Source organism: Delphinapterus leucas, chromosome X, assembly GCF_059928025.1.
Source record: "Delphinapterus leucas isolate spDelLeu-1000000601 "Yukka" chromosome X, BTC_Dleu_Yukka2, whole genome shotgun sequence".
NCBI classification, from domain to species: domain Eukaryota; kingdom Metazoa; phylum Chordata; class Mammalia; order Artiodactyla; family Monodontidae; genus Delphinapterus; species Delphinapterus leucas.
In genome coordinates, this window is record NC_143150.1 from 49,191,998 (window position 1) to 49,218,249 (window position 26,252).

Genomic DNA, 26,252 nt, shown 5'->3' on the forward strand with positions numbered 1-26,252 from the left:
TTTCCAACAGAAGAGTCCTAATTTTTTTTAGCCTTTCATAACAGGGAATTCTCACTATTTGCCAGTTCATTACAAATGCCTTCTCTGGCCTGATGCAGCAGCAGCAGTATTTTTTTTTTAAAAAAGGAGCAGCCATCAGAATTACCTGCAATATTTCATCAAGTCTGGAGGACCTTAATCGTGCACAAAGGAAGCAGAATGTCTTCTGTTTGGATGCCAATCTTTTTCCAGATGCAGACCAGCAGAAATGTCGACCTTTGTGGCTATGGCAACTTCCCGAGCTCATTTTTTCAGGGGACAGCTACCAGTCACTCCTAGATCCCTTTGCAAGATGGGAACAGAGAAGCTGGAAGCCTGCCAGCCTGTGAATGCAGCCTGGCTTATTTTACTTTCTTTCTTTTTTTTTTTTTTTTCTAAATACATTTACCCACACAGAAGCTCATCTGCCACTTCTCGGCCCACTCGTGAACCTCAGGAGAGCTTCCTGCAGTTTACCCCTGGCAGCTTGGCATTTCACTTTCAGTGAACTCAGAACAGCTGAGTGTCAACTGCAAACTCTCTTTCTTCAGTTTCCTTAACTTTTGACAGAATCAACTACTTCCTTGAAGTAATTAAAGTGATAATGTTTGAAATTGAAGGAGAAATACTAAGTGTAAAATTATCCTCCAATTAAACAAAAATGTTCCACACAGTGATAGTTTTTTTTTTTTTAATTTCACCGTTCTTCACAGTGATGATGAAAAGTAGATTGTAACAGAAGCCCAGATTTAAGACATGCTACTGGCCTCATATCTCTGAGGGCATAAAAACAAAGGATTAATCTGCCAAATATCCTAAAATGCATTTACTTTCATCGTCATCAATCCTTCCAATTGGTCCCCCCAGGTTGCTTTGTAATTCTATATGCCTCTTACATATTTAAAGAGCTTACTGTTTATCATTACTTCATTTGTAAAACTTTTATTTCCTTCTCTAGGAAGCCTTATTAATTTTTATAAGACTCCCTTTTCAGATTGTAAAATAAATAAAATAGATTTTAGTCTTCTCAGATATGCCTCAATGGTATGAAGGCTTACTATGGATTTAAAAAAATCAATTAGCAGAATTCTAATTTTCCCAGAGACATTTTAACAGAAAATAATGAAGACAAGATTTTAAAATTCTGTTGTACCTAATTTAGTATGTGAAGAAATAGATTGTGTAATTGCCTTAATATCTACCTTAGTTTTAAGCTTTGACCTGAACACGGGTTGCTGTGTCATTTAAAGTTCCTGAACGATCCACACAAATCTCACGTTAGAAGTAGACTCAGCATGATATAGTGGAAGGCACACAGAATTTGGACTCAGAGGTCCTAGGCTTACATTTTGCTCAGCCTCATTCAAGCCAGGAAACCAGTAATGAGTCAATCTTTCTAATCCTCAGTCTCTTCACCTGCAAAGTGAGGAGGTCAATTTATCTTACTATGTTCACATGTATCTTGTGAGGCTCAAATAAGGTATTGTAAAAAATTTTTCAAGTAGTTAATAAACAGTAAAGTTTTATTAAAATTGGCTTTATTAACTGCAAGGCTTATCTAAAAATAAACCCTCTTGCAAATGGGCTACTTTGTATCTTTTCTACTGTTGGCTCTCTATTTTATACCACGATCCCTTGAAAAATAGTCATGGCTTTATGGCTGTGCTCATAATTTAAAAAAAAAAAGTAAGTATTTTTCCATGCCATCTGAACAAGCACAGAAGAAAGAGCCTTGTTGTTTTCATTTTACCATTTTCTTTTTAGTTCAGGTTCTTCAGCACAAGCCACTCTGATGATGTTTAAAACCAAGATATCAAATGACACTGTCATGATCTGGCAATGTCTGCAAAGTCCAATGGGAAATCTTGGCAAATGTCAGAGTACCTCTAAGGCAAGGCAGATCCTCAGGATAGATAATGATTCAAGAGTTTAGTACTAAAGATACAGCAGGGTGCCAGGGAAAGGCCTGCTTGAGGCTCAAAGGTCCAGCAGCACAAGTTTAATGCTGAGTAAAGTAAAAGGTCACTTAGCATTGTGATTAGTGATGCTGAATGGGTACAGGGTGATGTAACAGATACAGTCAACTAACATTTCCATTTCGGGAGATGTCAGAATGGATATTTTCATCCATTCCCCTTCCTTTCTGACAAATAATTACTTAGAAAAGCCGACGACTGAAAACACATCCTAGGCAGCAGTCAACTGTTTGGTAGTCAGTAGTCTACTGTGGTTGAGTTGCAGTTAAAAGGCATTATAGAGGAGGATAACTTATAGACTTTAAGGGAAGAGAAATTATCTCTACACATCTGTTAAGAATGGTCCTGGTGTGTCCGTCACTGGCAATTCAATTGTTGATTTTCTTTTACAGCAAAACAAACACACGCATCAAGACAAACAGAAACCTGGAAGGGGAACTGATCCAAGTGGATGATACTAAAACAAAGGATACACGTCATCAAATATGGCAGATGCATGGCGACAAGCACTAAAAGAAGGTGACAAAAATCCCCCCAGTAGGGCTTCCCTGGTGGCGCAGTGGTTGAGAGTCTGCCTGCCGATGCAGGGGACATGGGTTCGTGCTCTGGTCTGGGAAGATCCCACATGCCGCGGAGCGGCTGGGCCCGTGAGCCATGGCCGCTGGGGTTGCGCGTCCGGAGCCTGTGCTCCGCAACGGGAGAGGCCGCAATGGTGAGAGGCCCGCATACCGCAAGTATGTTGAATTAAACTTACAGAAACTTTGCTCTTATGGGCCTTAGAGTCTTGTATATAGATGAGAAAAATAATTAAAAAACAAACGAGTGAAAACGGATGCTAGGAATTATAATGAGAGCTACTCTTTTTCATGTCTGTATCTCTGGCATCTAGTGCTGTTCCCGGCATGTGGGCAACCCTTAGGAAATATTGAGCTATCAGTGTGTCACATAGAGAAGGTGAAATGTGATGTGGATCTTGAGAGGTGGGTAGGATTCCAAGATGTTTATTCCCAACCCTTCTTAGCAGCAGTTTCTAATGGAACTGGAGAGGGACATCTCTCCTCTAACCCCATACAAATCTACATGAGTCTCTTCTTTCTTAAAGCAGGACCTCTTTTTGATCTTCTTGGGATAGATATGACGTGATATCTATCCCAATTTTCTGGTAGGTCAGGATTGTATAAATCAGAGCTGGAAGTTGGACCAGAGGACAAATACCAGTGAATATCTGTCTTGCTGTAGAAGAGAGCTACTTTCTTTTTTTTTTTTTTAACATCTTTATTGGAGTATAATTGCTTTACAATGTTGTGTTAGTTTCTGCTGTATAACAACGTGAATCAGCCATATGCATACGTATATCCCCATATCCCCTCTCTGTCTTGCGAGAGAGCTACTTTTGATTTTAAATCCTTGTGGTTTCATGCTATTTAAGCATGTATTTTGTTGGTGAAATTTTTACTTTGTTCTTGGTGATATTAATTCAGCAGACATATACTGTGTCTACCATGCACGTGGAAACAAAAAGTGAATTCATAAAATAGAGATGTAACACTATAGGTTGAATTGAATTTTTTTAATTTTATCTTATTTTTATTTTATTTTTTACTTTTTTATTTTTTTGCAGTACGCGGGCCTCTCACTGTTGTGGCCTCTCCCGTTGCAGAGCACAGGCTCCAGACGCACAGGCTCAGTGGCCATGGCTCATGGGCCCAGCCGCTCCGCGGCATGTGGGATCTTCCCGGACCGGGGCACGAACCCGTGTCCCCTGCATCGGCAGGTGGACTCTCTCAACCACTGCGCCACCAGGGAAGCCCTATTTTTTGATTTAATTTAATTTTTACTGAAGTATAGTTGATTTACAATGTTGTGTTGTATATATTCTTTTTCAGATTCTTTTCCCTTATAGGTTATTACAAAACATTGAGTATAGTTCCCTGTGCTATACAGTAGGTCCTTGTTGGTTATCTATTTTATATATAGTAGTGTATATATGTTAATCCCAAACTCCTCATTTATCCCCCAACATGATTTTTACATTTTTAAAAAGTTTTGAATGTCTCTATTTATGGTAAATTATTTGAGCCATTGTGACTGTTTTTAGGGTTTCTTTTCCCCCCAGTATCTGTCCTTTTTTATATTTCTAGATCAGTTCAACTGAAGAATACCCTGACATGGCAAGGAGAGTTGTTTAAAACATTATTTACAACAACTTATTACTGCAAATCAGAATTGTCTCAATGTGGTACAGTAATAAATCAGATGTAATTTTGATGCTGAATCTGATGTAACACAGGAGCTGTAACGTATAATCCCCAACTTTACAGTTTTTAGTTTGAAGCCGTCTGTTTTCACCACCTCCTAGTAAATAAATGTTCTACCTTTGAAAACACACGTTTATTCTAATAAAATACCACTCTTATCTTGGTTAGCTAGAAGATTTTATTTGGAAAAGTTTTCTCTGCATAAAAGAAAAAGTGTTTGAAAACCACTGCTCTAGTCTCTTACTCCAAATGGCTCCCAGAGGTCACTTTCTAAAACCCCAAATTTGATCATGGCCCTCTCCTGCTTAAAACCTGTCAGTGGATCCTACACCATATAAAAGTTCAAACTCCTTTGTGTCAGAACCCTTCTTGGCTGCTGTCCAACTCCCCAGCTTCATCTCTCACCTTGCCTCTTCACATCTGTACCTCAAGCCATATACTCCTTTTCCCCCCAAACCATACACTTTTCAGTTTTTGCAGTTCTAGGACCATGGCAAAGCCTCCATTTCTCTCAGCTTTTTTTTTTTTTTTTTTTTTTTTTTGCGGTACATGGGCCTCTCACTGTTGTGGCCTCTCCCGCTGCGGAGCACAGGCTCCGGACGTGCAGGCTCAGCGGCCATGGCTCACGGGCCCAGCCGCTCGGCGGCATGTGGGATCTTCCCGGACCGGGGTACGAACCCGTGTCCCCTGCATCTGCAGGCGGACTCTCAACCACTGCGCCACCGGGGAAGCCCTATCTCAGCTTTTTAAAGAGCTGTGCCCCAAACCTCAGATACTGACTACCCACTCTGGCCTCCTTGTCTACGAGGAAAACCACTTTTTATCCTTCAAAGTTCAACCTAAATAGAAAGCCTTCCCTGATCGCCTGCTTCCCTTCTCCCACTAAGAGTTGAGCCTTTCTTCCATTGCATTCACCCAGCAACCCGTATACACCATTACCCAACTCAACAGATTTTAACGTGATTATTTGTTTCCACCTTAGTCTCTCCCACTAGACTGTCAGTTATATGAGGATAGTGATGTGTCCTGTCATATCTTTGAATCCTTGCTGCTTAGGACAGAATCTGGTTCACAGATGTTACATAATGCAATACTTACTTAAATAAATTAAAAGTGACTAACTCAGAATTCTTCAGTTTCCCAGGGACTAGGGTTGATGTTTACTTTTGTTAAGCAAACTCCTTCCCCATAGATAATCTAAAATTAATAGTATAAATAAGATTATAAGGAGAATATTTAAAATGCTTAAGAGAACAAACTTTTCCAATCCCCTCACGTACTTTACAAGCATCAATTTACATACAATTGATATGCTAATTACAATTTAGCCCTATTTGTTCATTAAAACTGGATCCTTTAGGACCTCTGCTAATGTTTGAATGACTGAATCTTGTTAACTTAGCTGAAGCTCCTGAACATACTAGACATAAATAAACATGCATTTCCTTAAAATTATTGCATAATTCCAATAATTTTCACTAAATCAAAATGGCCTTTCTCATTTTGCAAGATGCTTTATTAACTACTGTTTCACTTCATTTTATGATACTACTTAAGTCCATTCATTGTTACTTTAAGGATTAAAAAAATATCCACAGTGGTATTGGTAGAGGCTTTCTATTATATATTATAAAGCCAAATTCTTTGGCATGAAAGAGCACCCTTTACCATCTACCACCTGTTCATTCTCTCCTACGTAGCCCAACCGTGTATCCTACCATTCCCTACAACTAACCCTACAGTCCAGTTACAACTCCTTGACTTTCTTGAAGGTTGCTGGGTCTTTTCATGACATCATCTTTTTATACATATTGTTGCTTTTTTCTGTAATGCCCTTTGCATACTCATGACCATGAATTCACTTATTAACTCCAATATCCATTTTCCCGTGCCTCAAAAGACAGCTCCATAAGAAAGCTTTTTGGTCACCTAAGACAACGTTAGTCGCCCATTTCTCTGTGTTCCCAGAGCATTTTGTTGAGACGTATATTATTTATGACAATATATTATATATTTATGTCTACCTCCATTTGAATGAGGTCTTTGAGTGCAGAGACTGCATGCTATTCATCTTTCCATCCCCAGCGTCCAGCACTGTATCTGGCACAAAGAAGGCACTGTTGTGAGTTGAATTGTGTCCTCCAAAAAGATACGTTGTAGTCCTAACCTGCGGTACCTGTGAATGTGACCTTACTTGGAAATAAGTTCTTTGCAGATGGAATCAAATTAAGATGAGGTCATACTGGATTAGGGTGGGCTTTACATCCAATGACTGGCATCCTTATTAGAAGAAAGAGATTTGGCAACACAAAGACTCAGAGGACACACAGAGGGAAGAAGGCCATGTGGCAACAAAGGCAGAAATTAGAGTGATGCAGCTGCAAGCCAAGGAATGCGAAGGATTGCTGGCAACCACCAGATGATACCAGTGAGATATGTAGCAGATTCTTCCCTCAGAGCCCCCCAAAGGAACCAGCCCTGCTGATACCTTGATTTTGTATTTCTAGCCTCTAGAACTGCGAGAGAATAAACCTCTAGTTTTGCCACCCAGTTTGTGGCAATACATTATGGTAGCCCTGGGAAACTAATATAGCACCCAATATATTTTTATTGAATAAATAAATAAGTGGATGATGAATGACTTAAGAGAGGCGATCCTTTTACTCGGTAGAGAATCTATGTCCAGTGAATTCTCCAAAGCGTCTATTCTTCTCTGCCAGCTAAGAGTCTCAGTAAGCATATGGAGAGTCCCTTTACAACTTCCATACATGTTTAATTCCAAGATGATTCTGGCTGGAAGGAAGGGAACAGACATAAAACCCATGGAAAATTGACTGCTTCTCTCTACCGTCATATCCACTGGGAATAGAGCAGAGATCTCAAAGCCACAGCTGAAATATTTAGGATCATGATTGACCCAATGAAACTGCTTCTCTGTCGTGCAATATTCCCTTTGAAGTTTTGGCTGGTGCTCTGTGCTCTAAAATGGGATATATAGTGCTGGAATGCTCACGTGAAAGTTCCTGAGTCCATGGTAGAATGGTAGAGTCATGAGGATGGTTGCTATTACTGCTGTTGCTCACAAAACCTATTTTAGGAGAAGTTTACAACAAAAATTACAGTAATGCACGCAGTAGATCTACATATAAAACCAGGTAAAATGTTACTTCTCTAGCCATTTCATTAACACGGCCTTTGCTATACAAGCATAACCATCTTCTACAGTCATAGAAAGCTTTATTATTTATGAAACGCTTTGACACAGTCTTATTTAAAATAAAAATAAAATCACCTTTTATTCATTTTTTTTCATTAAAAAATTCCTTTTCTACCTTACAGTCTTTTTCCTACACTAACACTGATTTCCAGGTTTTTTACCTGTAGTCCTTTTCTTCATCACTGTTTCTCATTTTCTTAATAAGGTTTTCTCCCACTCACCCTACTTACAACTATAGTCAATCACATTGACTATAATGACGTCTCTGTAAAAATATTTCAACTTCCACCTTGTAGCTAGCTCTCTCTTCTTACCTCTCTCACTTAAAAACCATACAGTGAAATAAAACACGAAATTGAAGGTAAAGGAAAATTGCATTTCATAAAGGTTGCCATATAACTGCTTTTCTGAAGATCTGGTTTGCAGCCAATGGACATGCAACAGTTTCTTTGTTGGTGCTAGAGCTATCATCATACAGAAGTATTAGCACTCAGTGAGAACCATATTCTTCCTCTCTTCCAGGGACCAGTTTAAGTCAAAACAGACACAGATGAGTAATGACAGAGTGCAAGCCCAGAAAAGAGACACACACTAATGATGCAGACACTAGAAACACAGACTGTAAAGCATCAAAGAAACACATACCAAATGTCCCACCAGCCTGTTTTTATAAGCCTCTTCAGGAAGGCCTTGGCTGGGAACAACTTATACTCTTCTGTCTGATGAACCCCAACACAAACGCTGAGAGATATACAGCTGCCTTGTTAGGAGAGCTCTACTAGATTTATAGTGGCTCTTGGTCTGGAAGACCTGTGTGGAACAGACTTGTTTTGGGGCCACTGTTTTAGGTAGCTAGGAGGTGCCCACCATTATTTGATTTTACTTATGTCACATATACTTAGGGTAAGTGCTATCACTTACTTTGTGCCAGGAACTATTTTAAGCATGTTACAAATATACATTTACTTAATTTCAGAACTCTATAAAGTAGATAATCTGCTTATCTCCAGATTATAGAGGAGGAAAATGTGGCACAGAGAAGTCAAACAACTCACCCAAGTCGTACAACTATTGAGCTGCAGAGCTAGGATTTGAATCCAGGGAGCCTTTTTCTCTGTAGTCCAAGCAGTAACCACTATCCATCCTGCCGTTCACTAATTTCTTGAGCCTTCTAGACTACTGTGGTTCCAGAGGAGGGACCCGCTTTAGCCTTTCTCAGTTTCTTGGATTATGGGTTAGTTTCAGGATCCCATTGGACTTCATGATTTACTCAGTGTTTAAGGTGTGAGAAAGCTTCTAGCAGGTACTTCTGGGTTGTATGAGAGAGGGGTGTAGTGTTTGTCTTTAGAGAGCTCGAAAATGAGTTAATCATAAAGGCCACGTGTAGGCCAAAGAAAAACTTAAGGACCTTTACAAAGCTTTCTATGCATCAAGAGATTGCTCAGGGACTGAGAGGCATGGAAGCAAGGGATTTGGATTCTGCGCCACAATTCTCCTCTAGGCTAGAGGTAGTGTCTGAGGCAATCACTGGATGTCCTGCTATGGATCCTATGTCTGATTACAGAAAGATGTACCATTTGAGACTGATTTCACCAGCTGACTATGTCTCTGCTAGCTTCCACCGTGACAGGAGGAGCTCTATAATTGTAATTGAGCCTGTAATTGAGCTACATACACCCTAGTAGTATACCAAAGGGAGGGTGGCAAATGTGAAGATGCATTCTAATATTTATGTATTCACATACATAATATGAATAATATGTGTATATATATATATATACAAGTATACATATACATAGGCACATATACATATATACACATACACCAATATATAAATAGAAATTGTTGAGAATTTACTCTATGCCAGGCTCTGTACTGAATGCTTCATGTGAATTATTCTGTTCATCACCACATCAAGCCTGTAATATAGGTATCATTATTTATCCCCTTTGACAGATGAGAAAACATCTGTACAAAGAAGTAAAGTCAGTTAGTAAGTGGGAATTGTCAGGATACAAATCCAGGCTGCTGGCACCACAGCCATATAATCTATTGCATATAATTTGAGTTAGGCCTTCTGCTTTATCATACTTTCTTAAAACTCTTTTACTTTTACATTTTCCCAACCATTTTTTTTACCTACTCATTACATAAAGTCTTTTAAAGTCAGCCAGAGAATAGAGTTGCAGATTCAGTAAAATGTCAAAAGTTGCAATATTGTGTTTCAGCACTGGGCCACACTGGACTTGAATATTTTCCCTCTTAATTCTTCTATTTCAGGTTTAAACAACTGCTGCATATATAATATCCCTTGTAAAAAAGTCGATTGTGTTTGTAATTAAGGGAGTCTTAGAAGTTGAAGGCAACAAAATTTATTGTTGTCATGGGAAAAAAAAATCCTTATCAACAAAGAGTATGGTAAAAATGCCTGGTTTATTGGCTGATCTGTGATATGTGAACAACATCCAATTCTCTGTTATGTTTAACAAGGAAAAAAATCAAATGCTATGAAAACGTTGTGAATATATAATTATCTTAATTAGGATGTATTTTGAAGCAGTAAATTTCACATCCTTGGCACATGGTGATAAACTGATACATGTGCAAGGCAATTATATAATCAAAATTAAAATATATTCAGTGTACAAAACAGTAGTAAGAATAACAAATCCAGGTCCATTATTTTGGAAAGAAACATAGTATTATGAGCTGAGTTGTGTCCCTCCGAATTCCTGTGTTGAAGCCCTAACCCCTAGTACCCCAGAATGTGACTGTATTTGGAGAGTGGGCCTTTAAAGAAGTAATTAAATTAGAATGGGGCTGTCAGGGTGGGCCCTAATCCAGTATGACTGGTGTCCTTATAAGGAAATTAGGACAGAGGCAACACAAAATAATGACCATGTGAGGACACAGCAAGACGGCAGCCATCTGCAAGCCAAGGAGAGAGGCCACAGAAGAAACCAAACCTGCCAACACCTTGATCTTGGGCTTCTATCCTCCAGAACTGTGAGGAAGTAAATTTCCGCTGTTTAAGCTGTGGTGTTTGTTACAGAAACCCTAGTAAATGAATACACGCAGTAATGATTAAGAAGTCAACAACTATTACTAGTTCTTCAAAATTCCATGATTTAGAAGTTCTAATTTTGGGGGGGTTCTTCAGATAGGAACACATATATTGCTTTTCCATATGGAGTTGTATTACCATTAAAAGAAAAAACTCTAGCCATCTTGAGATTTTCTTTTTACTTTATCTTATGGGAAAGAAATTTATACTTTCAAAAAGAAAACTGTGAAGAGTGAAATGGATTAGATGCTATATTTTGAGGTGATGGTTCCAGAGCATAAAAACCTATTCCTTAAGAGTAGGTATTCTCAAATATAATTTAGCCCCGAATGTTATGATTCCATCCACTGGAAGTCCGCTATTTAACTGAGTCTGTATTAATTGCTGGTTCAATTTATTATCTACCTATTTATTTACAATGTTGACTTCCTGATTTTTCATGTAAACTTTTCACATTCTTTTCTCTAGATATGTAAAAACAAAATAACTTAGTAAGGTTAAGATGTCTGGCTTTTTCATTCCCGTGGAATGCCGTATATAGTAGAAGCTCAATAAATTTGCATCCATAAATGAATGAAATTTTTCCGCCTTAAGTGATTTCTTAAGCTCCTACACTCAAAATTATTGAGTTCATAGCTCGGGAGAAAATGCAAAGATCATCTAGTCCAACAACCTCATTTCATGCAAGGGGAGACTGCTGATGTCTAGACAGCCTTAGTGACCAGATCAAGGTCACACAGTTATGGACTAAAATTAGACTTCTGTAAGTCTTAGTAAGTCTAAGTCTATACACTTGCCATGATCACTAGCTGAGTCAGTGCTACTTTCACAAATCATAAGTCGGAAATGTTTCATACATAGCTGTGGACCATTCGCCTCATTTTCCAGACTTCATGCTATAATTTTTTGGCTTTTACCTTCAAAACGCCATTTCTAGAGAATGGGGAGGTGGAAAATAGAGATTAAAAAAAATGTCTTAGGAAGGAAGTTATATGTAGAATAGGCAGTATGGGAGACTCTATGCTTTGGGAATAACCAGAGTGAGAAATCCACCTAGGGACTTCTGAAAATAGCCACTGGATTAAACAAATTATGGAGAAAAAAATTAAAAAAAAAAAAAAACCTACATGACACACATTTTACTGAATCATAACAATGCAAATATTAGTTTCAAAATTTAGACAATCAGACAATAATCAGGAAGTGTTACTGATCTAGTTTATCATCATTTGCAGATGTGACAAACTCGAAACCAGGCTTCGGCTGCATAGATTGGTGTTACCAGGCAAAATTGCAAAGTAGGTGGCGTTCTACCTATTTTTAGGTACTCCTTCCCTGCCTTTTAGTGGATGTACAGGGCCCTCTTGCTACTTATAATTCCCTAGTATAGGGGCCCAAAGAGCCACTCTCACCTCTAACCCTAACCCTTTCACCAAATAACCCTTGCCCTACATTACTTCTCCCATTCTCCCTGCTCCACAACAAAATATTCTATTCACTTACAAACCAGAAAGTAATCAGAGTGGAGTAATTAATATGGAGGTGTAAAATATTGATAGTGATAGATACTCTTGTGTTTTATAGGAAGATCTTATTTAACTAAATGCAGCCTGAATTGGTAGAGGACCTGTGGGAGGTCTTTCTGGGGAGATGAATCTTCCCAATTGCCCTTACCTATCCCTCCTTAGAGGAAAGATTCGTAAGAACTTCATTTAGAACTCTTTTCTAGACTTTTGGGCTCAGAGTGAGGTGGTGGTGTCATATGCATGGTAGTGGGAGATGGCTATGAGGCAGAATGTAAGAAACACAAGTACTCAACAAGCAGCAAAATGTTCTTAGTTTAAAATCCCATGGAAGAAATATTGCTCAACTCAGAATGAACAAGCAATTGTCTGAAACCTGTATATGAAAGATAGATTTTCCTTAACTTATTAAATAATACTTCTTTTTGAAATGGCCATTCTATGTTTAAATTAAAATTTGAGAGTTTGAGTGTTTTCCTTTGACATTCAAAAATAGGCCTTTATTTGAAAACATACTTAGGTATTATTCTGAGTTCTTCTTTTTCTTAGAGGAAATTAAAAAGGAAAATATGCATGTGTACTCTACTGGAGACGTGCCATAACTTAAAAAAGTATAATATTTCTGAAGATTACAGGTAAAATAGTTTGTAGAATGTGGATTTGTTTGACGTTTCCTCACGGTTAGAGCCAGGTTATGCATTTTGGGCATGGGAACTGTTCTAGATTAAAGGGGATTAAAAAGACATTATAGAGATTTGAGAAGATGACAGAAGAGTAAGACGTGGAAATCACCTTCGTCCCCACAGATACATCAGAAATACATCTACACGTGGAACAACTACAAAACACCTACTGAACGCTGGCAGAAGACCTCAGACCTCCCAAAAGGCAAGAAACTCCCCACGTACCTGGGTAGGGCAAAAGAAAAAAGAAAAAACAGAGACAAAAGAATAGGGACGGGACCTGCACCAATGGGAGGGAGCCGTGAAGGAGGAAAGGTTTCCACACACTAGAAGCCCCCTCGTGGGCGGAGACTGCGGGTGGCGGAAGGGAGCAGCTTCGAAGCTGCGGAGGAGCGTGCAGCCACAGGGGTGCGGAGGGCAAAGTGGAGAGATTCCTGCACAGAGGAGTGGTGCCGAACGGCACTCACCAGCCCGAAAGGCTTGTCTGCTCACCTGCCGGGGCGGGCGGGGGCTGGGAGCTGAGGCTCGGGCTTCGGTCGGATCAAGGGAGTCCAGGAAAAAGTCTGGACCTGCTGAAGAGGCAAGAGACTTTTTCTTGCCTTTTTTGCCTGGAGCACGAGGAGAGGAGATTAAGAGCGCTGCCTAAAGGAGCTCCAGAAACGGGCGCGAGCCGCGGCTAACAGTGCGGATCCCAGAGACAGGCATGAGATGCTAAGGCTGCTGCTGCAGCCACCAAGAAGCCTGTGTGGGAGTACAGGTCACTATCCACACCTCCCCTCCCGGGAGCCTGTGCAGCCCGCCACTGCCAGGGTCCCGTGATCCAGGGACAACTTCCCCGGGAGAATGCACGGCACGCCTCAGGCTGGTGCAATGTCACTCCAGCCTCTGCCGCTGAAGGCTCGCCCCGCATCCGTACCCCTCCCTCTCCCCGGCCTGAGTGAGCCAGAGCCACAAAATCAGCTGCTCCTTTATCCCGGTCTGTCTGAGCGAAGAACAGATGCCCTCTGCGACCTACACGCAGAGGCGGGGCCAAATCCAAAGCTGAACCCTGGGACCTGTGCGAACAAAGAAGAGAAAGGGAAATCTCTCCCAGCAGCCTCAGGAGCAGCGGATTAAATCTCCACAATCAACTTGATGTACACTGCCTCTGTGGAATACCTGAATAGGCAACGAATCATCCCAAATTGAGGAGGTGGACTTTGGGAACAAGATATATTATTTTTTCCCCTTTTCCTCTTTTTGTGAGTGTGCATGTGTATGCTTCCGTGGGAAATTTTGTCTGTATAGCTTTGCTTTCACCATGTTTCCTAGGGTTCTGTCTGTCGGTTTTTTTTTTTTACTTAAATTTTTTTTTCTTAATAATCATTTCTTAATTTTTATTTTAATAACTTTATTTTATTTTATCTTAATTTATTTTATTTTACTTTATCTTCTTTCTTTCTTTCTATTTCTTTCTTTCTTTCTTTCTTTCTTTCTTTCTATTTTTTCTCCCTTTTATTCTGAGCCATGTGGATGAAAGGCTCTTGGTGCTCCAGTCAGGAGTCAGTATTGTGCCTCTGAGGTGGGAGAGCCAACTTCAGGACACTGGTCCACAAGAGACCTCCCAGCTCCACGCAATATCAAACGGCGAAAAACTCCCAGAGAGCTCCATCTCAACGCCAAGACCCAGCTTCACTCAACGACCAGCAAGCTACACTGCTGGACACCCTATACCAAACAACTAGCAAGACAGGAACACAGCCCCATCCATTACCAGAGAGGCTGGGTGAAATCATAATAAGGCCACAGACACCCAAAAACGCACCACCAGACGTGGACCTGCCCACCAGAAACACAAGATCCACCCTCATCCACCAGAACACAGGCACTAGTCTCCTCCACCAGGAAGCCTACACAACCCACTGAACCAACCTTAGCCACTGGGGACAGACACCAAAAACAACGGGAACTACGAACCTGCAGCCTGCAAAAAGGAGACCCCAAACACAGTAAGATAAGCAAAATGAGAAGACAGAAAAACACACAGCAGATGAAGGCACAAGGTAAAAACCCACCAGACCTAATAAATGAAGAGGAAATAGGCAGTCTACCTGAAAAAGAATTCAGAATAATGGTAGTAAAGATGATCCAAAATCTTGGAAATAGAATAGACAAAATACAAGAAACGTTTAACAAGGACCTAGAAAAACTAAGGAGCAAACAAACAATGATGAACAACACAATAAATGAAATTAAAAATTCTCTAGAAGGGATCCATAGCAGAATAACTGAGGCAGAAGAACGGATAAGTGACCTGGAAGATAAAATAGTGGAAATAACTACTGCAGAGCAGAAGAAAGAAAAAAGAATGAAAAGAATTGAGGACAGTCTCAGAGACCTCTGGGACAACATTAAACACACCAACATTCGAATTATAGGGGTCCCAGAAGAAGAAGAGAAAAAGAAAGGGACTGAGAAAATATTTGAAGAGATTATAGTTGAAAACTTCCCTAATATGGGAAAGGAAATAGTTAATCAAGTCCAGGAAGCACAGAGAGTCCCCATACAGGATAAATCCAAGGAGAAATACGCCAAGACACACATTAATCAAACTATCAAAAATTAAATACAAAGAAAACATATTAACAGCAGCAAGGGAAAAACAACAAATAACACACAAAGGAATCCCCATATGGTTAACAGCTAATCTTTCAGCAGAAACTCTGCAAGCCAGAAGGGAGTGGCAGGACATATTTAAAGTGATGAAGGAGAAAAACCTACAACCAAGATTACTCTACCCAGCAAGGATCTCATTCAGATTTGATGGAGAAATTAAAACCTTTACAGACAAGCAAAAGCTGAGAGAGTTCAGCACCACCAAACCAGCTTTACAACAAATGCTAAAGGAACTTCTCTAGGCCAGAAACACAAGAGAAGGAAAAGACCTACAATAACAAACCCAAAACAATTAAGTAAATGGGAATAGGAACATACATATCAGTAATTACCTTAACTGTAAATGGATTAAATGTTCTCACCAAAAGACACAGGCTGGCTGAATGGATACAAAAACAAGACCCATATATATGCTGTCTACAAGAGACCCACTTCAGACCTAGGGACACATACAGACTGAAAGTAAGGGGATGGAAAAAGATATTGCATGCATATGGAAATCAAAAGAAAGCTGGAGTAGCAATTCTCATATCAGAGAAAATAGACTTTAAAATAAAGACTATTACAAGAGGCAGAGAAGGACACTACCTAATGATCAAGGGATCAATCCAAGAAGAAGATATAACAATTGTAGATATTTATGCACCCAACATGGGAGCACCTCAATAAATAAGGCGAATACTAACAGCCATAAAAGGGGAAATCAACAGTAAGACAATCATAGTAGGGGACTCTAACACCCCATTTTCACCAACGGACAGATCATCCAAAATGAAAATCAATAAGGAAACACAAGCTTTAAATGATACAGTAAACAAGATGGACTTAATTGATATTTATAGGACATTCCATCCAAAAACAACAGAATACACATTTTTCTCAAGTGCTCATGGAACATTCTCCAGGATAGATCATATCTTCGGTCACAAATCAAGCCTTGGTAAATTTAAGAAAATTGAAATTGTATCAAGTATCTTTTCCGACCACAGCGCTATGAGAATAGATATCAATTACAGGAAAAGATCTGTAAAAAATACAAACACATGGAGGCTAACAATACACTACTTAATAACGAAGTGATCACTGAAGAAATCAAAGAGGAAATCAAAAAATACCTAGAAACAAATGACAATGAAAGCATGACGACCCAAAACCTATGGGATGCAGCAAAAGCAGTTCCAAGAGGGAAGTTTATAGCAATACAATCCGACCTTAAGAAACAGGAGACATCTCAAATAAACAACCTAACCTTGCACCTAAAGCAATGAGAGAAAGAAGAAAAAAAAAAAAACCAAAGTTAGCAGAAGGAAAGAAATCATAAAGATCAGATCAGAAATAAATGAAAAAGACATGAAGGAAACGACAGCAAAGACCAATAAAACTAAAAGCTGGTTCTTTGAGAAGGTAAACAAAATTGATAAACCATTAGCCAGACTCATCAAGAAAAAAAGGGAGAAGACTCAAATCAACAGAACTAGAAATGAAAAAGGAGAAGTGACAACTGACACTGCAGAAATACAAAGGATCATGAGAGATTACTACAAGCAACTCTGTGCCAATAAAATGGACAACCTAGAAGAAATGGACAAATTCTCAGAAATGCACAACCTGCCGAGACTGAAGCAGGAAGAAATAGAAAATATGAACAGACCAATCATAAGCACTGAAATTGAAACTGTGATGAAAAATCTTCCAACAAACAAAAGCCCAGGACCAGATGGCTTCACAGGCGACCTATCAAACGTTTGGAGAAGAGCTAATACCTATCCTTCTCAAACTCTTCCAAAATATAGCAGAGGGAGGAACACTCCCAAACTCATTCTACAAGGCCACCATCACCCTGACAGCAAAACCAGACAAGGATGTCACAAAGAAAGAAACCTACAGGCCAATATCACTGATGAACATAGATGCAAAAATCCTCAGCAAAATACTAGCAAACCGAATCCAACAGCACATAAAAGGGATCATACACCATGATCAAGGGGGGTTTATTCCAGGAATGCAAGGATTCTTCAATATACGCAAATCAATCAATGTGATACACCATATTAACTAACAGAAGGAGAAAAACCATATGATCATCTCAATAGATGCAGAGAAAGCTTTCGACAAAATTCAACACCCATTTATGATAAAAACCCTGCAGAAAGTAGGCATAGAGGGAACTTTTCTCAACATAATAAAGGCCATACATGACAAGCCCACAGACAACATCGCCCTCAATGGTGAAAAACTGAAACCATTTGCACTAAGATCAGGAACAAGACAAGGCTGCCCACTCTCACCACTGTTATTCAACATAGTTTTGGAAGTTTTAGCCACAGCAATCAGAGAAGAAAAAGAAATAAAAGCAATCCAAATCAGAAAATAAAAAGTAAAGCTGTCACTGTTTGCAGATGACATACTATACATAGAGAATCCTAAAGATGCTACCAGAAAACTACTAGAGCTAATCAATGTAACTGGTAAAGTAGCAGGATACAAAATGAATGCACAGAAATTTCTGGCATTCCTATACACTAATGATGAAAAATCTGAAAGTGAAATCAGGAAAACACTCCCATTTACCATTGCAACAAGAAGAATAAAATATCTAGGAATAAACCTACCTAAGGAGACAAAAGACCTGTATGCAGAAAATTTTAAGACACTGATGAAAGAAATTAAAGATGATACAAATAGATGGAGAGATATACCATGTTCTTGGATTGGAAAAATCAACATTGTGAAAATGACTATAGTACCCAAAGCAATCTACAGATTCAATGCAATCCCTGTCAAACTACCACTGGCGTTTTTCACCGAACTAGAACAAAAAATTTCACAATGTGTATGGAAACACAAAAGACCCCGAATAGCCGAAGCCATGTTGAGAACGAAAAATGGAGCTGGAGGAATCAGGCTCCCTGACTTCAGACTATACTACAAAGCTACAGTAATCAAGACAGCATGGTAGTGGCACAAAAACAGAAATATAGACCAATGGAACAGGATAGAAAGCCCAGAGATAAACCCATGCACATACGGTCACCTCATCTTTGAAAAAGGAGGCAAGAATATACAGTGGAGAAAAGACACCCTCTTCAATAAGTGGTGCTGGGAAAACTGGACAGGTGCATGTAAAAGTATGAAATCGGAACACTCCCTAACACCATACACAAAAATAAACTCAAAATCGATTAAAGACCTAAATGTAATGCCAGACACTATCAAACTCTTAGAGGAAAACGTAGGCAGAACACTCTATGACATAAATCACAGCAAGATCCTTTTTGACCCACCTCCTAGAGAAACGGAAATAAAAACAAAGAGAAACAATTGGGATCTAATGAAACTTAAAATCTTTTGCACAGCAAAGGAAACCAGAAGCAAGACCAAAAGACAGCCCTCAGAATGGGAGAAAATATTTGCAAATGAAGCAACTGACAAAGGATTCATCTCCAAAATTTACAAGCAGCTCATGCAGCTCAATAACAAAAAAACAAACAACCCAATCCAAAAATGGGCAGAAGAGCTAAAAAGGCATTTCTCCAAAGAAGGTATACAGAATGCCAACAAACACATGACAGAATGCTCAACATCATTAATCATTAGAGAAATGCAAATCAAAGCTACAATGAGATATCATCTCACACCAGTGAGAATGGCCGTCATCAAAAAATCTACAAACAATAAATGCTGGAGAGGGTGTGGAGAAAAGGGAACACTCTTGCACTGTTGGTGCGAATGTGAATTGTTACAGCCACTATGGAGGACAGTATGGAGGTTCCTCAGAAGACTACAGATAGAACTACCATACGACCCAGCAATCCCACTACTGGGCATATATCCTGAGAAAACCATAATTCAAAAAGAGTCAGGTACCAAAACGTTCATTGAAGCTCTATTTACAATAGCCAGGACATGGAATCCACCTAAGTGTCCATCCACAGATGAATGGATAAAGAAGATGTGGCACATATATACAATGGAATATGACTCAGCCATAAAAAGAAACGAAATTGACTTATTTGTAGAGAGGTGGATGGACCTAGAGTCTGTCATACAGAGTGAAGTAGGTCAGAGAGAGAAAAACAAATACCATATGCTAACACATATATATGGAATCTAAGAAGTAAAGAAAAAAGAAAGAAGGCCAGGAAGAACCTAGGGGTAAGACGGGAATAAAGACACAGACCTACTAGAGAATGGACTTGAGGATACGGGGAGGGGGAAGGGTACGCTGTGACAAAGTGGGAGAGTGGCATGGACATATATACACTACCAAACGTAAAACAGATAGCTAGTGGGAAGCAGCCGCATAGCACAGGGAGATCAGCTCCGTGCTTTGTGACCACCTAGAAGGGTGGGATAGGGAGGGTGCGAGGGGGAGACGCAAGAGGGAAAAGGTATGGGAACATATGTATATGTATAGTTGATTCACTTTGTTATAAAGCAGAAAGTAACACACCATTGTAAAGCAATTATACTCCAATAAAGATGTTAAAAAAAAAAAAACTGCACAGAATAAAAAAACAAACATTATAACTAAATGCAATGTGTGATCTTGCAGTTTTTTTATTTTGCTATAAAACAGTGAGAGAATTGATGAAATTTGAATAAAGTCTACCAATTAAATAGGATTTTATCGTTTTGAACTTACTGATGCTGATAAATTTACTTTTACATAAAAAGAATGTTTTAATTTTATACTTAAATACATTTAAGTACTTAGAGGTAAAGGAGCATCATGTTACAATTTACTCCCAAACATTCAGAAAAAATAATGCATGTGTGTATGTCTGTATCTAAAAAGAGAAAGAATGATAAAGCAGATGTGATGAAATATTAATATTTGGGAATCTGGGTGAATGGCATATCAACATATTTGGACTATTTTTGTGACTTTCCTGTAAGCCTAAAATTATTTCAAAATTGAAAACATTTTTTAAGAGCTATAGAGTATTTTGAATGTGTTTATGCACATTAGGTTATTTCCATATTTCCATATACACTTAGGCAAGAAGACCTGAAAGGCAAGTTTTAACCTGAAACTTTAATTTCTAAGATCCACTTTATAGTAGGTTAAACCCCAATACTGAAGCCATTTAGCATGTCAGCCTGTCTACAAATTGGATCATAGGTGAATAAAATCAAACAAATCGAAGAAAAAGCAAGCTAAAATCACAAAAAATGTAAAAGTGTTTTCAAATTAGTTTCTTTTCTTCTTCTTTTAAAGTTTAGATAAAATATTTTCCCAGCACTTGGGAAAATCTCTACCTGTCATTTTATAAATGTGCAGATTTCTCGATGTGAGCTTTCATGTACAAATAACTCAGCAAAATTCCAAAATAGATTCTTTTTAATAACTAACATATGAATTAACTTATTTCAGTTGCAGGTAAGTTAGTGAGCTCCTTGGACATTTTTCAAGTTCTTATTGTGACAAGGAAAAACTTTCAAAGCAACATAAAAGTTTAGAGTCAACTTGGTCAATTAATTAAATCAAACCGTGCGCTAGAAGACCAAGTTACATTAATCTTTTTATAGATATTTTTTCTTTTCAAGGTGTCATCTTGCACAGAGCATACAAGAAAAATTATGTATGGCATATGCAAAAAACCATTCACAAGAAATGAGCAAAATACTACACATTGCTTTAAAGGTATTGTCAGCTTTGGATAGAAGTGGGCTTGTATTTAATCCCCAATACCCTATCATTGTACATTCGATTAGATTAGAAACCTAGGGCATATCATTGAATAGTGGTGCCTTTTCATGATTAAGAAAAGCAACATGGCTTACAGAGCCATCCTGACATGCCATTCTTTCCTGCCAAAGGCCACCCCTGCTCTTTAGAGCATATTCAAAAAGGAGGCACAGAAATGAGAACTCATAACAAGGGCCCTCAAGGAGAGTCACAGAGAGTGAGTCATACTGTTGTGGGCAGGTTGCAGGGCCAAGTAATCAGAAAAGAAGAGAGGAACAAATTCTCCAGGTTAAAAATGATGTAAAATTGTGTGTCCATCAAAAATTGTGTGTGTGTGTGGTGGGGGGGGCTAGTGATAGAATATGAATGAATGAATGACTGGGGAGTTTGGCTTTGGATTGCACAAAGCATTCTGGCATCCTCAGTTCTGCTCCTTTCCCTAGAAGAAAGTGGTTTCTGTTGTCAGACGTTGGAGCATGGGTTTGAACTTAGATATATATAGCTATGTCTGTATATATATATATATATATATATATATATATATATATATACATATATCTAAATAAGATTCCTAAATAGGGAGGCAACGTGGAACAACGTGAAGACCAAGGATTCCGAATCAGGCAGATCTGGGATCAATTCTAACTATCATTTAGCCATTGTATGACCTTCGGCAGCTTGCTTAACTTCTCTGGGCCTCAGGTGCTTCATCTATAAAATGAGGATAATGATAACTATCCTGTAAAGATTCTTTGAGGATTAGATGAGTGATAGTTCTTGCCCCAGATTGGTACCAAAAATGTTAGTTGTGCGGGAGCAAAGGTTGCAGTGCTGGAAACTGAAATGAGGCATGGAAAACCGGAAGCCACCTCAAAGGATATGCTGGAGTTAGAGTGACTTCTAAGAAGAAGGGTTATCAAAGCATCTAATCTGAGGCTGATTTTAAAAGCACAGGCTTGGAGAGAAATTCAAAGAACAGCACCTATGCAAAGTAAGAGGCATGCTGGTCATGTTTCAACGTCTTTTGAAGCAAAAGCTTAGGGATTTGCTGATAATGCTCAATTATCCACAGGTGATTAACTAGATTTTGGCCTTCATCCCCTGGCTTCTTTCTACTTCTGGTTATACTCATCTTGTTCTGCTTGTTGACATTTATACTTTTCTTGCTCTAGGACAGCAAAAGCTAGAAGAGTAGGTCTGGTCAACTTAACCAGAGAAAACCTTCCATGCCCCAAGCGGAGTTTGAGCTAGAAAAGTAATGTATCTGAGCGAGACAGAAGACAATTTCTTGTAAAGTTCTACCATCGGTCTGATAGGTGATACCACTGATCCCTAGCAAGAGTCGGGGAGGCAGGGAGAAAGGATGAGGTGTCCACAGGCATTCAGCTCTTTTTGATTGGGGTCCCCACAGTTTGACCTCATTCTTTCATGTAAAGTATAATGACTGTCATGAACGTGAACCACATCTATATTCAAATGCTCAGTATAGGATTGGAGTTGCAAACAGAAATAATTTGGAGTTGTGTCTGCTAACATTTCCTCTTAACTATATGAAAAAAGTTAACTTTGAGCAAACTGCTGCTTGGTCAAAAAAAAGTGGAAGTGAGTGACACACATGAGGTCATGCTACACAGATAGAAATACACTCTCCACCTTATTGCTTTGCTGAGAAAGTGATTGTAATTCTGCACTGCCTAGCAGATGGACATCTACTATCAGCAGGCTTATGACAGCTAAAGGTACTGCTGGATGGTACACGATGCAACTTGGGTTGGAAAAAAAGAGTGATTGGAGGCGAAAAGAAACCCCACAACACTGTAAGCCTATTTATCATTGTCTCTCAACCTTTTGTAATTTTAATGAACTTTTAATCTGAGATCATGTACAGATGTGTAGCTGAAACTAAAAATTAAGAGCTATATTTTATTAGCTAGCTTGATGTAAGTTAACATCTCTGGATATACAGGGCAGTTTGGTTTTAGAAACTGAGTTGTGATTTCAATGTGTTAGTATCAGTATGTGACAACAAAATTCATTTGCAGCGAGGGAGGAGAGGAATGCTTTTGCTTGTAGAATAAAACACTATTTAAATCTCATGCAAATCAATTTCTGTGTTATTGTACTGAATTTTCCTTTGATTTCCAGAGGATCACCTTACAGAGTTAGCTATATGGATTGTCCATAAATTAAGGCTCACTGGAATTTGAGAAACCTCTCAAAGTGAATGAAAATAGACTCCTCCCTCCCCACACTGAGAAAGAGCTATACCCTTCCATTCTAACTCACTTAAAAAGGGGAGAAAATATTAAAAAGGAAAAAACAGGTTCTGAATTCAATTGATTCTTTTTTTTCCTATTAAGGCTAAGTTGAAAATTGGATATCCAATTTACCACGGAGACGGTATTCAAATATTTCTGCTCAATCCCTCATTGCTTCTAAATTCACTCAAAGGCAAGATTGTTAATTCCTCCTGACAGAAAATCAAGATTCAAAGAGCAGCTGACAGCCCTTAGGAATTACTGGGGAAATTTAACACGATAGTTCTGACTAAATAATGTGCTTTTACATATATGAGAAACACATTATGCAGAGTAATGAACATACAGTAATGTTAGTTTAGCGGTTAAATTTTGGCCAAGTGATTCATTTTACAGGAGTATATATTTTTTATCAAACTTCCAAGAAAAAAAGCTACCTCATCTCCTACACTGTCACGGGGACTATACATTTTGGCAGATGGTCACAAAATTTTCTTGCGTTCACTTTTAATTCAACTAAATAGCTATTTTGCCTCTAAGTGCTAGGTACTGGAGGAGATAGAGCTAAACAGTGTCTCTGCTTTCAGTACTCCACATCTAATGGGTGGTGGAGATCGGATAAAGAGACAACTATAACACAAAGAATTAAGTGCAATGACAGAGGGACAAGGGGAAACAGCACTGGATTTGGGGGCGAGTGGGTGGGAGTGATGTGTGTGTTTTCAGGCAGCAAGTCTTCATGAAGGAATTTGTATTTGAAATGGGCCTTGAAGAGTGGATATGGGGAAAATGGTGGGGAAAGCCATAGAGGTAGGAAAGGTAAGGTATAGTCAGAGAAAAGGGAATCATTCAGTTAGGCTGGAGTAGAGGGTAGGTGATGGGGGAAGTAGTGAAAAAAACATAGGCAGAAAAGGTCTCTTGAAGACTATACCATGGAAAGTCTTGAATACCAAGTTGAGTCCATAATTAAGTGTTCAGTTTGTCTCGCCAACTGGATTCTAAGTACCTCAAGCACAGAGACTGTTTGAATTTGTCTCCGCTATTTCCATAGCAGCCAGGGACAGCAAGCTTGGATGCAGAGTAGGTCTGCAATACATACTCAAGAAACTGAATGGGTTGTAAAATTATTTTTCAGTGGATCTTTTTCTTTTACTATTTCTTAAGCCTTCTTTTTTAAACCTCCTTTAAAAGTAGAGTTTAACTTGCCTTTCTAAGATGAAAATATGAATAGAATGTTAGCCCAATGATTCAGACAAGCATTAGAGTCCCAACTAAAAGAATGTGCCACTGCTGGAGCTCAGGTAGTCTGTAGAGCCTGGTGCCCCTTGAACCAAAACTGTTAAAGTAATATCTTGTGGTATATTTTATAGGAAAGCTGACTTCTAGTCAGTAAAAATGACATGGCCTAAGTGATTTTTATATAGGATTTTAGCTTTCAGATAGCCTCCAGAGGGAAATAACATCAAAACTAAAACTGAGGTGGAAAAATGGAGATGCAGAAACACTGCGTCTCGTGCATTGATTTTATTTCTGGTTCCCTCTCTCCTCAGAGGAATACTCTACAACAAACTGAAAAGAAGCTAGTGACAATCCATTTATAAATTTCACTTTGTTGCTGTAATGACAACTGAATCACTTTGGTTTTAGACACTCTACATAATGGTTAACTATCACATTAAATAATATTCATTTAAGTATGTATATTATTGACTTAATATTCTACTAGCTTTCATTTCTTGGGAAGAGGATGTCTTATATGCTTGGAATTCAATTTAAATAAACCTTACTAGTTTTCCCCTTCCCTTCCAACTACAATTTCATGTGATGTGATACTATTTGAATCTCTGGGACAGTAGAAGGGTGACAACCGAAGGAGTTTGATAGGGAAAGGTACTTCTTGTGTTTTTGATGAATATATGAATTAATCTTTTTTCTATCAAAGGTCAGTAATACACTTACAAAGAAAGTTCAACAATTATTACAATAAAGCAGCAAAGAATCAATTTACATCTCAGGCTGCTGATAGATTTGAGAGTGACAGATCATAGTGCCTGACACCAACTGGCATTCAATGCTTTTTGAGTGAATAAAATGTAAATATTTCTCAGTACTATTATCTTTCAATGGATTCAAGAATAATATATGTTGAGACATTTAAAACATGTTAAATGGAGGCTCTTCAAGGAGTACTTTAAAATGGCGGATATTAAAAATGATTCCACTTAAGAATACGCTAGACTTGGCCATGATTTTTTTTTCAGTCCTTTAAATTCTATCATAGATTAAATATGAACACATATTATGTGCAGCTTCTCCCATCTAGAGGTAGAATCTATTTCCCCCACCCCTTCACTCTGGACTGGCTTTGTGACTTGCTTTGGCTAATAGAATGCAGCATAAGTGACACTGTGTGACTTCTGACCCAGGCTTCCTGAGACTGTGTAGATTCCGTTCTTGACCTCTTGAAACACTGCACAGGCCATATAAGAAGTCTGTACTTCCTTCTGGAGAGGCCATGAGATTGGAAATGCTGGGCTGACATTTCCAACTAACCACCAGGCATGTGAGCGAGTCCACCCTGGACCATCCAGACCCAGCAGAGCCTCCATATAACTGTAGCCGTATGAGTGACCTTAGGTGAGCCTAGCAGGGGAACTGCCCTGTTGAGGCCTGCTCAAATTGCAGCATCATGAATTATTGGTTTAAGCCATTAAATTTGGGGTGGTTTGTTATACAGCAATTGATAATGGATATACCTTCTGATATTAATACTTATCCTCTCTTGAGCCCCTTATTCTTTCTACTCTTGCTTGCTTTTTTTCACTTTTCACCTTTATCTCAGACTATTTATTCAGTATATTTCTTGGCTTTTAAAAAATGTCTCCTCCAAAAAACAAACAAAAAAATG

The 26,252-nt window shown here is 38.8% G+C and overlaps 1 protein-coding gene across 1 annotated transcript in view; it reads right to left on the reverse strand.

Annotated features, from left to right (window-relative positions):
• DIAPH2 (diaphanous related formin 2) overlaps nt 1-26,252 on the reverse strand; it is an 887,827-nt gene that overhangs the window by 46,910 nt on the left and 814,665 nt on the right. The window lies entirely within an intron of this gene.